Source organism: Dermacentor variabilis, chromosome 2 (assembly GCF_050947875.1).
Source record: "Dermacentor variabilis isolate Ectoservices chromosome 2, ASM5094787v1, whole genome shotgun sequence".
Classification (NCBI taxonomy): domain Eukaryota; kingdom Metazoa; phylum Arthropoda; class Arachnida; order Ixodida; family Ixodidae; genus Dermacentor; species Dermacentor variabilis.
Window position 1 is genome coordinate 98008305 of NC_134569.1, and position 15481 is coordinate 98023785.

At 45.9% G+C, this 15481-nt stretch overlaps 1 protein-coding gene and 1 long non-coding RNA gene across 3 annotated transcripts in view; one reads left to right on the forward strand and one right to left on the reverse strand.

The window, feature by feature from the left end:
- LOC142572358 (uncharacterized) overlaps positions 1-15481 on the reverse strand; it is a 245453-nt gene that overhangs the window by 198079 nt on the left and 31893 nt on the right. Inside the window, exons 2-3 of one of the 2 annotated variants that reach the window (XR_012826052.1) lie at positions 8076-8575; positions 6573-6753 (exon numbers count right to left, since the gene is read on the reverse strand). This is a non-coding gene — a long non-coding RNA (uncharacterized LOC142572358). Of the gene's footprint in view, positions 1-6572; positions 6754-8075; positions 8576-15481 lie in introns of those variants that run through there. The other variant, XR_012826053.1, reaches the window with a different exon arrangement.
- The window catches only part of LOC142572356 (calcitonin gene-related peptide type 1 receptor-like), a 107092-nt gene continuing 100136 nt past the window's right edge, over positions 8526-15481 (forward strand). The window contains exon 1 of the mRNA XM_075681418.1: positions 8526-8601. The gene's annotated coding sequence lies outside the window, so the exon portion shown is untranslated. The remainder of the gene's footprint in view (positions 8602-15481) is intronic.

Below are 15481 nucleotides of genomic sequence, written 5' to 3' on the forward strand. Positions count from 1 at the left end.
AGTGCCGCGGGCTAGTGCGAATCGGGCAAACGGCTGTTGCTCAGATTTGTCCGATTTTACGGTTAACCTCGCAGCAGGAGCTGTCGTAAAAAAAGGGGGGGATGGGGGTGGGGGCAGCTTACTGGAAGGGAGCGAAAAGAGATCGAACGAAACCGAAAGAAAGGTGCACGTCGAATACTCTCCGATCCAGATTTTGTCTCTCTATTTTTTCCTTGGCAAGGTCAACGGGACGTCGGTTTTCGCAAGGTTTCCTTTACGATGATCTTGACATTTCGTTCCGAAGCGCCGGTTGCACTGAAGAAACCACGGACCGTTCAGAATTGCGCCGGAGGAATCTCGCCCGCGCTTGATCAACTCGACGCGACGTGTGCTCCATGCGCGAGAATTGAGCGGAGCCGTAAAATCACGAACTCGCGAAAGGGGCGTGAGGTGCTTTTCCGTGCAGCGGCCTCACGGCTAAGTGTTTGCGAGGCCGTAAAACTGGCAGAGTGTATAGGCCCTTTTTTTGTTGTTGTTGTTGTTGCTTTACGATTTCTTCATGGGAGTGAACTTAACCCTGCTTGGTATGTTGTCGCAATGACCGCAGGGCTTGCGCACTTTCCCTCGCCGCGTTTGTTGTTTGGACCGGCAGTCACGTGTAAAGTAGAGTGCATTCCACTGCTCGGCTTTTCTGGATGCTATACGCGATGAATTACTCCACTTGTCATAAATGGTTGCGCACCTACACAGAAAGAGACAGGGAGAGCTAGGTAATGGTTTGCGGGCACAAACCGCGAAGTAAGACGAAGTAATGTCAAAAAAAAATTTCGGTTTCGCATTGTTTGACCTTCGTGAAATCGATTATTCAGGAAGGAGGCGCTGAAGTCGCCGCTAATCTTAATATGCTTCGATCCCGATTGAAAGCGGCTGGAATACGCAGTATACTTATTTTCTTTCAAGACTGATGAGTGCTTCCTCACAAGGAGGGAGGCATGATATCGTTGCTTTAACAAAAAAATAAAAAGAAAGTATAACCATTCCAATCTGTGAAGATGGAATGGCAGCGAAAGCTGACGATGGTCAAACCTCTCAAACGAAAAGTGCTTTCGCTGCCATTTCATCTTCACACAGTGGAACAGTTGCCATTTTTTTGCGTTGCGAGTCTGGCGTCGTTGCTCGTTCGGAGGTGCCCTGGCTCGCGATTATCGTTTTCATTCAGCATCGCGGAAACGTTCTTCGTCGGTGGTCGCGTCGCGCCGGCACTGTTTACATTCTCGTTACTGTTACCCTACGGCGCTCCTCGTGCGCATGTTATTCTTCGGGTGTACGAACTATACATGTCCGCCCCATCGATAACAAAGCTGTATTTAGCGCCGATACCTCTCCTGCTAGTATTCTGCGACACGAGGCTGTATGAACTGAACCCTTCACTACAACTCTCCGACCTCCACCCGGGCTTCACCAACGTGAGGCATCGCTTATATACCGGCTGTGATTGGGAGTGGCTTTCACGAAGGCGTACGCCTTTTTTTTGGAATGACCGACAGTGCTGCATGCGACGTCTGCGGCGTGCAAGAAAACATCGAACATTTATTGTGCCATTGTCATCGATTTCAGTCGGAAAGACAAACATTATCTATCGCATTGCGACGACTGGATGATCGACCATTGTCTGTGCAGGAGGTACTTGAAGATCGTCTCCATCACTCGTCGGCCCACAAAGCCATGAAGGCACTTTTGTCTTTCTTGAGGGCGATTGGCCTATGTGAACGTCTTCGACTGGCTCAGGCCCTCCGTGTGCGTGCGCGAGCTCAGCGCAGCTTCCCTCCCCCTCCCTTCCTCTCTCTATCTTATGTTTCTATTCCCTCTTTCTCGTCCCCCAGATTAGGGTAGCCAACCAGACGCTTTTCTGGTTAACATCCCTGCCTTCTCTCTTTATTTCCGCCTCCTCCTCCGTGATGTCATGCTATTGCTCACGACGAGCGCTCTGATCTTTTCTGCATCTTGACATCTGATCCACCGCACTGCACCCGTATCAGTTTTTTAGAAATCACTAAATCCGTTTCTGTTGCCGGATACCGAAACAACTACTGAAGGTTACTCATATACAGTTTTCCTGTAAAAATCTGCGTTCATAGAAGAACCAACCTGCCGACAAAAGGTAGCGACTTAAGGAATGTTCGAATTTTTATTTACTCCTTTATTAAATGTTCTCTGCAGCACATACAAAAGATAGCGCTCTTTCTGCCGCAGACTTATCCTACGAGAAAGTGTAAATCGAAACAGAGAAAACATTGCAGATTTTACTCGTAATATTATGCAGCTCTGTTACATAGCCTGCTCTTATTTAGAAACACTTTAGGCCAATTCTGAGCGACTTATGTTCTAAGTCGGACACGCTGACTGATTAGGTCATATTAACGAAAGATTTATGTATGCAGAGAGAAAGTGCGAGGAGGGAGGGGTTATGAGTAAAAAGCAGGGACGTTAACCAGGCTGAGCCCGAATGCTAAACTGCGCTAAGGAAGGGGGAAATGGGGCTGAAAAATGAGAAGGGATATAGAACTCCAGGTGAAATCGCAAAGTAAAACAGCCTAATTTGCGTCTTTATAAGAATGCCTGTGTAAATAATTCTTAGGCATTTGAGAGCTCTGCTCCACGTTTCTTTCGTATCTCGCCGCATCTTCATGTTACATGTGCTTCAATTTCCTTCCTACTTTTACAGCGAAAGCTGTATATGACTAACCTTCCGTACTTTTTTCGGCGTCTGGCAACTGAAACGGACTTAGCGATTTCTAACAAACCCATGCGGGTGCAGTGCGGTGGTGCAGATGTCAAAATGCGGAACAGATTAGAACGGTCGCCGTGAACAATAGCGTGACGTAGAGATTGTCGCGGTATATAAGCAGGAAAGGTATCGGCGCTAAAAACCGCTGCGTTATTGATGGGGTGGACACGTATAGTTCGTACACCAGAAGAACAACATGCGTATGAGGGGCGCCGGAGGGAACAGCGACGAGAATGTAAACAGCGCCGGCGCGAAACAAGCACCCACGAAGAACGTTCCTGCGATGGTGAACGAAAACGACAATCGTGAGCCCGGGCACCTCCGAACGAGCAACGGCGTCAGACTCGCAAAGCAAAAAAAAAAAAAAAAAAAAAAAAAAATGACGGCCATTCCACTCTGTGAAGATGGAATGGCAGCGAAAGCACTTTGCTTTTCGTTTGAGAGCCTTGACTGTCGTCAGCTTTCGCTGCTATTCGATCTTCACAGAGTGTTATGGTTGTCTTTTTTTTTCATTTTCAGTACTATGGCGGTAATAGTGGGGGTGTTGCAGCAGGCCGTGCTAGCCTGGTCTCACTTGTCCGGCAATCGTTCCGTCTAGGTGTCTCCTAGGCATTCATTTCTCATGCGCGTTTTGAGCTGCCGGTGTCAGTATTATTCCCGCTTTTTGAAGAAGCGTGCTTACATTATCAGATTCTCATATCGTCGCCAGTGTTGTAACTTGGTTCTAGAAATATGGCCCCATTTAATGGGACGCACGTGTTGCACCTAATATTTTCAAGCCGTAGAGATGATCTGCTTGTAGCGTGCACAAGGAATCATCGAGTGAGAGCGCGCACTCAAACGGCTGTCGAACGCGCTAGTTGCCGTCACCGTCACATATTTGCTCTGCGTTCGTCAAATAAGCACTTTTGTGTTTCACGGCTCCATGTGCAACGCTTTCTAATCAACTACGATTTGCGACAGCGCTGGTAATCTGTCGTTGTCGTTTTCTTTCTTTTTCTTTTCTTTTTACCGACAGAGCCAGAGAGATACAGAGAGAGACCTTGGGAGAGTCACATGACTGAGTTAGGTTCTCTGGGGGGATTTATTCTGTCCCACTTTCCACAATGTGTTTACGTAAAGAAGAACGAGCTCAAATTGACAGCATGCGACACTTCTATAAAGTAAGTCTCCGTGGAACACAATAAAGCGTGGTCGACATTGGGCGTAAATGGGTGAGATCATGCAGATTGGTGCCAGTACACGACGTAAGCAAGTTAAGGCGTCTGCGAGTTGGTGCGTAAAAGGCGCAATGAGCAGAGATCTGGAGAAGCAGCATGGATCCTTGCAGACTGAAAGGGATATTTCTTCAAAGTGTCGAAACAACTTCGCAGAGTTCTCTGTGCGAAACTTTATAAGCCTTCGTTGAACTTTCGTTCGCGCACAATGAACAAGACGTAATGTTAAAGGATCTTTTGCGAAATGCACCCTTATTTGTTTATGATATGTGCTATTCAAGAGAAGTCCATCTAATATGAATGTCCAATTAATTTTACTAATCTTTCACTGTATCGTTTGTAAACGTATCTCTCAGTCAAAACAGAAACTCACACGGCAAAAATATTCGGGGCCTGCGACAATCGAATTACCGCAGAGAGGTACGACTCATATTGAATATGTATTGCTTTGTTTTCGTGTCAGCTACCCTATTCACGTGTGCTCTGCTTCTTAATCTGCTATAGCCATACCCTATCCTCTTTCAGAGAAGCTATAACCACGCAAACAGCACAGAGCTTCTCAGAATTTTCAGAGCTTCAGTGCAAGTCTTCCAAAGCTTACCGATTAAGGAGAGACACCGCATCAAGGCAACTTACACCACTGACCTTTCCTAGAGGCGCCCTATTAAACTTACTGGGACAGAAAAGAAAGAAAAAATAACGTTCGTTCGACAGGCCTCTTGAGTGGGCCGTGATGCGGCAGAGGCGAGCGGCATTTCGAGGTGTTGCAAGGAACCGTGGGCGCCGCTTTATGGCCTTTGAGATTTGCGCGCGCCGGCGCGCGCTAAGCTCGGACGCCGTAGCCGGTCTATGAAGGGCAGAAATGCTGGGAAATGGGTCTGTATTTCGAGTTCCCGCGGGACAGGATTAAGTTATCTCGTATACCCAAATTACAATCCGACGCTATCATGTCTGTAGGTTGTGTGTAAGTCGTACTCTACGACTTTTCGGACGTATTTCACTTTAACAAATTCAATTACTTCAGTAACTTCTTTGCGCTACACGGAGGGTCTGCGTGGTTGGGTGTGAGTGGTTCGGTTTGCATGATTCGGTATGACGTCTTACGAAACGACGGTCGACGGTGGACGCGTGATGCCGACGCCGGATTTTCCGCGACAGGGGGCCCTTAACGCTATCGCGTTAAAGCGAACGCTCGTACTGTAATGCCTCGGACAAACAATATAGTGACCAGAACATGGAGGCCGCGTACAGTCGAGACTCCAGAGAAGCGGGCGGTGCGTTTTGCTGCAATTCGCTAGTGTTTGGTATATATTGAACCTCTAGACGCCGTTACAATACAACGCCGAATGGACAAGAAGGCGCCTCACTGCTCTAGGGCCACAAGGACGCTGCGGACGTTCAAAAGCGAATAGAGCGGCGAAACCCATATGCGCGTAAACAAACGAGATGGCCTACAATAATCACACCGACGTGTTAGTCGTTGTAAGCACCGAAGATGAAACATCTCCTACACTTGACAACGTGCGTCTGTGTGTGCCCGCACGCTACTCATCTGACGCTTGGAGTGGGTGGCATGCCCTACCATCAGTGGTCGCCTAGCAGGGAACTTGGGAATTAACGAACCCTAATGAGTAGACAACAGAGGCAATCATCAGTACAAACAGGGGACATATTCTGAGGCGATCACTTTCGGCGTTACTAATATCGCCTCGGTACCGTGACTAGATGGGTAGGTGTGCCATCTACCGGACGTGACGACAAACATGGCGCTGCGGCCAAGGGATTCCTACAAGTGGCACGCGGCGTGTGCTGCTGCGACCGTTTTACAGTGTAAATTTGGCGTATTTGCCGCTGTATTTACACTCGAAACCATATAGACAGTTACAGGTTTCTGAATGCAGCGGAACCCTGTCACTTGCGAATGTAACGTACTTGCCATGTTTGCCAGCTGTTTATACGCCGCCTTGAGAGGCAAAAATATAGAACTGTTAACGCAGTTTCGTTCTGTAAACGGGCTAAAATTAAGTCTACAAACAGCAACACAAATTCTGTACGGTCGAAATAGCCCTTCATTAGTTCTTCTAAAGGGAGAGCTAGAGCCAGAATTTGTTTTACGAATCAGTATGTGGGTGCTCCATGCGAACGTAATTCACGCAAGGTGTATTCTTATGCCCCGAAATACATAATGAAAACGACTTGGAAAATGCAATCCAATAAATATTGATATTCACACAACTGAACTCCCTAGCTTTATTTTTTGACCACTATGGATGTTGTTATAAGTGAGATATATGGTAATTTCTGTCGAGCTGCACACGTTTGCAATATAAATCAAGAATATTTCTTGCCAATAGAAATAAACTTGTTTTTCTGAAAGAAACTGTTATGTTGTTCTGTTATCTATAATACACTCGATGATCTGTAATGAGAGTATCACCTTGTAGCATGCAAAATGATAGTTTGGGCTGTTAATGGCCATATACGTATATTTGAATGTCACAGAGTAATTTCCATAGGTCGCATGCATCAACCAGCAGTACCAAACTTTCACAGGAAACAGTAGCCTTAAATGAAACATGGCATTGCATCACAGCGCTCACAATACACGTAGCGCAGCATAAGGTGCTTTTTTTATTTTCGGGAGTACGCTCAGGATCCACGTTCTTGCTTGTCACAAGGAAGTGCAGGCAAGCAATCGATTAGCTTGATGATAATGTCCGTAAGTTCGAGTTTGTGCTGCTCACAAGCGACCAGTCCGGACGTCTTCAGCTGGAAACAGGAAAAAATAATTGGTGGCTGCATTGCACACAGCAGTCGTTTTCTTGTGAACTGCAGCCGCTGCACTCGAACCTGTGGCAGTTGTTATTTGTCGCCCTCCTTGGCAAAACGTCTTGAAGCTTCTACCACACCAAATCATTTTGTTGACCGCCTTTCAACAATCTCACTTGTGTACAAATACTCATTGTTCACTTGTTCCACACGCGTCATTTTCATACGCATCCTCCTTGCTTGAAGCGCCCGACCGGCATAGTTCACTGCTTCTTCGTGTCATGGCAGCCGAAGTGGCGCTGTTGTCAGAGGCCTGTCGCGAAGTCCGCGTCCTCTGCTACTGAGTATGTTGTTACTGCACGCTTGCTATATTTAAAATAATTAGTTTTCCCACTAAAACCTGAAAGGAAATGGTTAAATTATGTTGAGAGACTTCATAAAGAGTGATGTTTCATTGTGCAATGATATCATAAGAAGCCGACAAATACACCAAGGACAACACAGGGGAAATTACTTGTACTTAATACCTGAATTGTAGAAATTATAAGTTAATGGAAATCAATGTGGGTGAAAAAAACAAACTTGCCGCAGGTAGGGAATGATCCCACGTCTCCGCATTACACGTGCGATCCTCGCGTATTGCGGAGTAGTGGGATCGTTCCCCTCTTGCGGGAAGTTGTTTCTTCATTTACTTTCATTTCCATTAATACATAATTTATTCAATTCAGGTAATAAGTACAAGTTATTTCCCCTGTATTGGTCTTGCACCATGAAACATCACGCTTTATGAAGTCTCTCAATATAATTTAACGATTTTCTTTCAGGTTTTACTGGGAAAACCAATTATTTCAAGTATACCATGCGTGCAGTAACAACATACTCAGCAGCAGACGACGCGGACTTCGCGACAGGCCTCTGACAACAGCGCCACTTCGGCTGCCATGACACGAAGAAGCAGTGAACTACGCCGGTCATCAGACAGGCCCATAGAGCCACCGTAGCCTCTGCCACCAGGTGCGCGCAGCTTGGCTGGTTGAGAAAAACCGGATGAGCAGATTGGCTGGTTCCTTACCACGTTACGCGAAGGCGATAGTATCGCCGAAAGTAAAACACAAACGAGCCACATATGGAAACACCAAGAGCAACAACACCTATACTTTGGCTTATTTCTCGTTCAAGTGTAGCGTGAGGATCTCTGACATTTCTTCCCTTAATTCGAGAAGTAAGCGCTACGCGTGCAATTAATTAAATAAGAGAGTAGGTACTGCGTATAGAATACACTTTCTGCACTAAACTTTAAGAGCTGATAGTCGGCAACGCACCTGTTGCCGCGTGGTTGAGGATATGCAACGTCTTGGCGTCACTTTGGCCCATTGGATGCTTGAATTCAAGGAAGTTCGTGCGAACCTATTTCATGTTTTCTTATGTGCCCTGATTTTAGGGTAGTTGTGTTTACTGGGCTTTGTGTTTCTGTGTTTCCCTGTCGTTCATGTGACAATACATTAAGGCTGAACGTACGAGTTTACTTTCAGTTTTTGTGTGGTTTATATTTGAATTACTTTTCGTGTCTGCGGCCTTCATTACTTGCGCATCTCTATGTGAAAAGGCGTAGCCGGCGCGAATAAAAGGGGCCAATATCTTCTAAGTGTCACTTAAAACAAAAACGAAAGAAACTATGTATTATTACACTGGCTTCTATATTGATGTGAACAGGTGTAATGTAACTAGCCGTGGTATATTCCTTGCAGTAAAACGGGTCCAGGACGTTTGTCATCACAGAGTCTGCTGTCGAGACGTTACTCCGGGGATTTAGCCACGATACCTGCAGAGAAAGCATTTGCGACCTTGGTAAGTGGAATCGCCTGATTTCTTGGTTGCCTGAATAGTAATATGGCCATTTAGTAGATCCAAAATTGTGTTTATATGTAAAAAAAGAAGAAAAGAAACCACTCCTATAGCTGAATTTGAATAAATAGTACATAACAATTTGTTTAAGCGTTTCTTTAATAGCGGTCATATAAAAACTCGAATGAAGTGAGGAGCCACATATAGCGAAAAAATCTAACGATTCATCTGTATAGCAGCTGCAACATATAAGAATTAAATCTCCCTGCCTCTCCTCTCTTTGCTATTTCTCTCTCTCAGAAGTAAACGCTATCACTGAATTTTTGTGCATGAAGCGAGGTGCGCGGCTATCTGGTGAGATACCAAATGTAGATCACATTACATAGGACTGCAATATTATATTGGGATTGGGATCATAATAAATCGCTCATGGTCTAAAGGAGAGGCTTGTTTAAGAAACTGGACAGAGTTTCACAGCTGTGAAAAATATATTAAAAGCCTCATGTATTGCCCTCCATATACATAGTCATGATTTAAATATGTTTTTTCTCTCTGCTTTTCCCTCTGTATAATAAAAAATGAGCGTTTCACTGAAACCTTTGATTTCGAATTTGCTCAAGTCGGTCAACGCAAAAGCTTTCATAAATGCTCTTGTGCTCAAGAGCATCATGCCAGACGCGCTTCGACGTGTACGAGGGTTGGAGCGAAGGTTAAAGAAAGTTGAAACTACCAAGCGACTCATTTCATTGTGTATGTAGGATTTTTTTGCTCTGGCAAATTAGGTTAGCAAGTTACATTGTCGCAAGCCTTCCAGTTTTCTCTTTTGATCGATTACATATTTAGACGAATGGTTTCACCAGTTCCAAACTGCCTCCCGGAGCAGGGGTTGTTCCATAATGGCGCTGTCTGTCCCTATGCAGTTAGAATTTTCTCACATTACCACATCGTCCACAACAAGGTTTCCGGCCTTTTTCAAGGCGCTATCAATTATAAACTCCAACAACCACATAATCGTTGGGCGAACTTGTACCATTCGAAGTCAGCTCTGCAAAACAAACTGCAGTTTGCCCTACTTCATGGTCCACACGAGCAGCTAACGTACGAAATAAGGCACGCACGCGCACCATCAAACGTTGGAGTACGGACGCGGCATTCTGTTTCAATGGCTGCCATGTGACCGCGGAATTGAAGAAAATCATAGCACAGATGAAGCTGCGTGCTCGCCTCGTCAACAAGCTCTGCGGGTGGCTTTACAGCTCTCAAAAATGGATGCGGCGTAGCAACTTGAGTCACTTGCTCGCCACATCAGTACTTCGGCAATAAACTTCAACGGCTATCACCAACTTCCGCTTGTATTCTGTTGACCTTTATGCGGCGAAATCGCCTGCCACGCGGATTCTCCCGTCGCGACGAAAATTAGGTCGCATGCAGTTAAGCATAGCCTTTACGAAGGCCTTTTGATTTCTAACAGTAAGACCCAACAGTGCAGCATGCAAATTTTGCGGGTATGACAAGACAATAGGGCACCTTCTGTGCCACTGTCCCTCCTTCGACGCTCTACGATGTGCTCTGCCAGCTAGTCTCAGACGCCTGGATGAGAGACTACGCTCAATAGAAAACTTCCTGAAACCTTGGCCTGAAGCCACAATATCCATACTGCACTTATTGAAGTCTACTGGTCCATTCTAATGCTTATCTCTCTTAGCGAACATTCCTGAAAGAGTGTGCTCCTACTGACTACATCTACATTGTTCTCACCTTCGTCTTTATATACTATCTTTCCCTGTTTTCATTTTCTCCAAGTGTCGGCTAGCCAACCAGGCACGTCCATGGTTAGTCTCCTTGTCTTTCTGTCTTCGTCTCTGTCTCTCTCTCCCTGTCATGGTGCATGTTATGCATACAGATACTCCGGGTTTCATCTTCTAAGACTGGTTTGCAAACCACCGTCTATCAACTTGCTGTCGTATCTTGCTTCAAGTTCTCACAATGCTCACAATGGCGTTGCATGTTATCTACTCACAACAGCGCGTATAAACGTGGAATCCTTTGCTTTAAAGGCGCACCCGATTATTGCTTTGCAATGCGCATTCTCCATGACACACACGTTTAGACTCAGGAAGGCTGTCGGTGTCGAAACAGAGATTTGTAGTGCTTTGTGAGCTTCGACAAAGTTGGAGAAGAGGCACTCATTGGGTATGTGCAGTGCCTTGTACACTGAGGCCACGCTACGGAAGTGCATACACATCGTTAACGATAACCCGACGCATAATGTTTGGCGAATATTTCAGTTCGTTCCAGAATTCCACTTTGACTAAACTTTCTTGTTGTCCTGTGGTTGTCATTGGGACTATTTAATCGGTTCGATAATCCCGCTGCCGTATTTGAAAAGAAAAAAGAAAACACTATCTCACTTTGCTCGAGTTTTGTACTCCACCGTAAGCACTTGCTGAGCTCCACTGTTGTCTCAATATTGTGTGACATAGGCAAAAAATTACTGCTTGCCTTTGCGCTTCACTCAAGCCTTTGTCAAAATCCGTGATACACAATGACGATTGACGGTGACCGGTAACAAGTACTCTTTTAAATAGCTTAACCATTTGGCGACTTCTGCGCTCCCCTCAAAAAATTAATTCGAAGAACTTGAAACTAGTTGTTTGGTGTGCCAGCCTTCACAACTTACAAGAAAATCCACAACTTTAGGCGCCATCCTAATACACAAAACAAGCTCGTAGGATTTGCATGTTCTCGCGTATTATAATAAAATGATAGATACAAGGTAACCTGCGTCCATGTAGGTTGTCGAAAGAATGGCGGTTTACTGAACACATTATACCGGTGTCACACGGTCACTTTCGATCGCGATTCTGATGATTGATGATTCTAGACTGCGATTGGCTTCCTCCCACAGCTTGCGTAAAAGTGCCAATCGCGATAGAGAAATTCGATCCCGATTAGGCTCGATCGCTGTCAAAATTGCGCTGTGTTACATCCGTATTAAGTAACGACATAAGCACGCTATTTCACGTCCAAAAGAAATGTACCGAGCGCAAGTACACCATGGGATAGGGGGTGAACGCTGCATCCATAAATGAACAAAGGGCATGTGAATAATAGAAAGATTCACCGTGCTTCCCATAAAATAAATTGTTTTGTACAATAGAACAGATTTCTTTAAATGGCGCTTCCCTTGACTTCAGTCCGTGGTTGAAAATAATTGTACCAGGGCTGTCTTCAAATAAATGCAGAATACGTGCAGCATGTGAATTTTTTCAAATAGCACCTGCGAGGAGTTGTCGTGTGGCGAGGAACTGCCGCAATCTGTTATGGTGAATGCTGTAGCGCGTAGCATCGCATTATTGTGTAATTTTGTCTCACGTTTTTTCTTCTTTCGCCTTTCATTCTCTTTACCCCTTTCCCCGCACAGGGTAGCCAGCCGGTACTTACACTGGCTAACCTCCATTTCTTTCCACCCCTTTTGTCTCTCTCTCTCTCTATGCTTAGGTAGCATGTTGGCTCTCTTCGCTACGCGTAAAGGTACAGCGTGCGAATTTCCCAAGCGTCGGAAGAGGAAACGAAACTCGTTCTCCTTCTATGCTTTCAAGAACTAATACTTCATGTTAGTTAAATCTTAGTATACGGCTTAGATTTTTTGTGCGTGGCCAAAGGTGCAAGAAAATAATATTATATAATTTCCATATAATATGCACGTAAAATCCTTGCCATACAATATCCACATAACATCCTCATAATGTCCATATCTCCATGCGCTGGCTTTTCGTTCTTGTGGGCGAAAGTTAGCCGCCACGATAGTCGAAGAATAACGATTCTGAGGCGTTCACCTTTTCGACTCCCTAACCTTTGTAGAAATAGCGCAATCCCTAGTCTATATGATCACGTTCTATACGTATTGCGTGCCACATTTATGCTTTCGTAATCTAGTTCTTTTTCAATAGGCAACAAAAAAAGAAAGAAAAGAAAATGGAAAGGAACACTTTTGGGTGACATGAATTTCTTTTATATCAAGCGCTAATCGTGATTGATTGCTGAAGAGAGTCTCCTCCGTCGTCGCGATAACTGGGCACACGTAGTCAGAAGAAGCTTCTCGAGTAGAGCCGCTCGCTAAACTTGTTCCGCGCTGTCAATCAAGCATTGAAACGGATAGGAAGTCCTAGGCCGCACTGGGGTCAGGAAATTCAGAGTGACAGTAATGTGTAGAGCTTCACCTTGCTCATCAGTTTCCAAGGTTGTTGGCTTTGAGGAGACGACTTAAAAGAGACTGCGACAGGACCATGTCAACGCTGCTAGCGCGAGTGTCGGGCTCCTTAAAATGGATTGCCATCAGTTCGAAACACAGTGCTTTTCTACATGTCACGACGCCAGGCATTTATAAAGGCGGATTCGGGAACTTCGAACTGACTAGCAGTTCAATGTCGATTTTATTTCTTCTATAGAAGAAGGAGATCTGCGCATTTTCTCTCTACATTACTGGAGAGAACTGCCAAAGCAAGTGATCTGGACAAATATGCATACCGTGACTAGGGGAGACAATGAATTTACAAGTCATTTGGAAGGGCAATTTCAAGAGAAAAATAAGAAAATAAATATTTGCCTTCGGCACGCAACATTTTGCAACACGTAATTGCGAGGTCCGGCATCGCGCATATATAGAACGCGCTTAGCAGATTGGGAAGGGGTTATTTGTGGCTCTATATTGCACTGTGTGCTACGGGTGGCCCTCCCCTTACCACCGTGCCTTGCCCATACGCGGGACCCATCCGGTCATTCGAGACCCACTTCCTCAAGGACCACTTCGGAAGCCCGTGCAGCGTCTGCGACCGCCTATTATCACAGAGGCGCACCGTCTCATATGACAGCGTCTGCGTCTTCGACCAGAGCCACAGCATCTCAATGACAGCGTTTCAAAATGCTAGCTGTCCCGAGAACGCTACCTTTGCCACCATGGGTACCACCATTTGGTACCACATGGTGGTGCTACCAGTATCACCGGTACCACTGCACGGTGTTACAGTGTTATCATATTCCTGTGCGGCTTTTGCCGTTGTGTTAGGCTGCACAGAATCTTTGGGGGATCTGCCCATGGAAACGGTTAAGCAGTCACAAGAAATCGCGGTTAGTTCCCCGAAGAAATATAAACAGATTAAAAAGCGAAAATGTGACCAATTAGTCCATTTGAGAAAGTCTACCAGCTGGTTGGAATAAAGAGCCCACGATATAGAGATGACGAGGAAAGGCAGGAAAGTTATTAGTCTCCCGTTTGCTACCCTACAGTGTGGTTGGGACACCGGGCTTATAAACAAGGCAGAGAGGAAAGGGTGAAGAAATGCACACAGACAAACACACACGAGAGGAGTTCGAGTTAGAGACGTTAACAAAGGTCGTTAGATAGCAAGAAGCGCAGTAGCGCTTTAAAGCCCGGAATACATGGAGCGTTTTTGAGGCGATTTTCGCCTCACGGCGCCGATTTGACGCCCGGCGTCGAGAAAAACGCCCGCCGCCGCTGATAAGGACCGGCTAGATTTTGACGCGGCGCGCACGCGTCTGACGCTACCGGAAGTGCCTGTCGGAGTCACTTCCGTCTGTTTTAGGCGGGAGCGACCAGCCGTCTCACCGTTCCTTGCCGCCCCTTGAACACTTCGCGCGCGTGCGCGGAAACTCTGCGCAATCCGCACATCCGTTTCAGTCGCACAAGGTCGCTAGACGAAACATTTCCGGCCAACTCTCTCCGCTGAACATCCACACAAAAAAATCGATACAATACTAAACATACCTGATAATGTGTATAGACACATTAGTGGGGTATTTATTGCATAATTTATTAATTATAACACAAGCAAACAACATATAAGCATTGTTCGTTCATTTAGTGGTAGCCAAAACATTTTTGCCTTGTCTGGCCACACTGCGGCGGCGTTCGCCGCTCGTACGCCTCATGTAGCCTGGCCGGCGTCCCGCCCGCGCGTTTCTTTTTTTCTTTTGGCGCGCGATAATCGCAGGAGAAAAACGCCGCATGTAGCCCCCGCTTAACGGCCTTCTTCTGTGACGTTAGGTCCTGTCGATATGGTGTAGAATATCTTCTTCCGATAGTCGGTCGCCCGGCCGGTTTAGTTCGTGGCGAAGGTATTCCCTCTGTGGACTGTACTGCGAGCAGTCACCCAAAATATGGCCAATCGATTTTTCATCGCCGTAGTGGTAGCACGTTGCGGCGTCGGCCATCCCAACGTGCAACGCATAGGCTTTGGTAAGAGCAATACCTAACCAAAGTCGATACAAAAGTGTGACGTCTCTACGGCGAAGCTTTGATGGGACTCGAAGGCTTAATGTGGGAGTAAGGGAGTATAGACGGGAATTCCTGAAATGTGGCTTATTTCTTTGTGACGCAGTCAACTGCCGAGCAAACAGGTGGAGCTTCCATGCTGCGTCAGTTATCGAAAGTGGTATCGGTACGTGGTCGTCCTCAGTATGGGCTAAACGGGCAGCTTCATCGGCCCGTTCATTGCCGATAATTCAGAAATGACGTGGAAGTCACTGGAAAGTTATTTAATGTCCTGCTTTACTTATATGGTGCATCGTCTCCGTAATCTGAAATACTAGCTGTTCGTGCGGTCCACGTCGTAAAGGTTGCAGTAGAGACTGCATGCAGTACCGCGTTTGAATCGCAAATCGTCCACTTAAGTGGCGGTTCATCACCGATGTAATGAAGCGCGGTAAGGTGCGCTGCGAACTCTGCTGCCGTCGATGTTGTCGCGTGAGTTGTCTCAAATTTGATGGTTGTAACTTTTACTGGAATCACGATTGCCGCAGCGGAGCTGTTTGGCAGGACAGATCCATCAGTGTAGATATGCGTAGAGTCACGGTAGTTCTC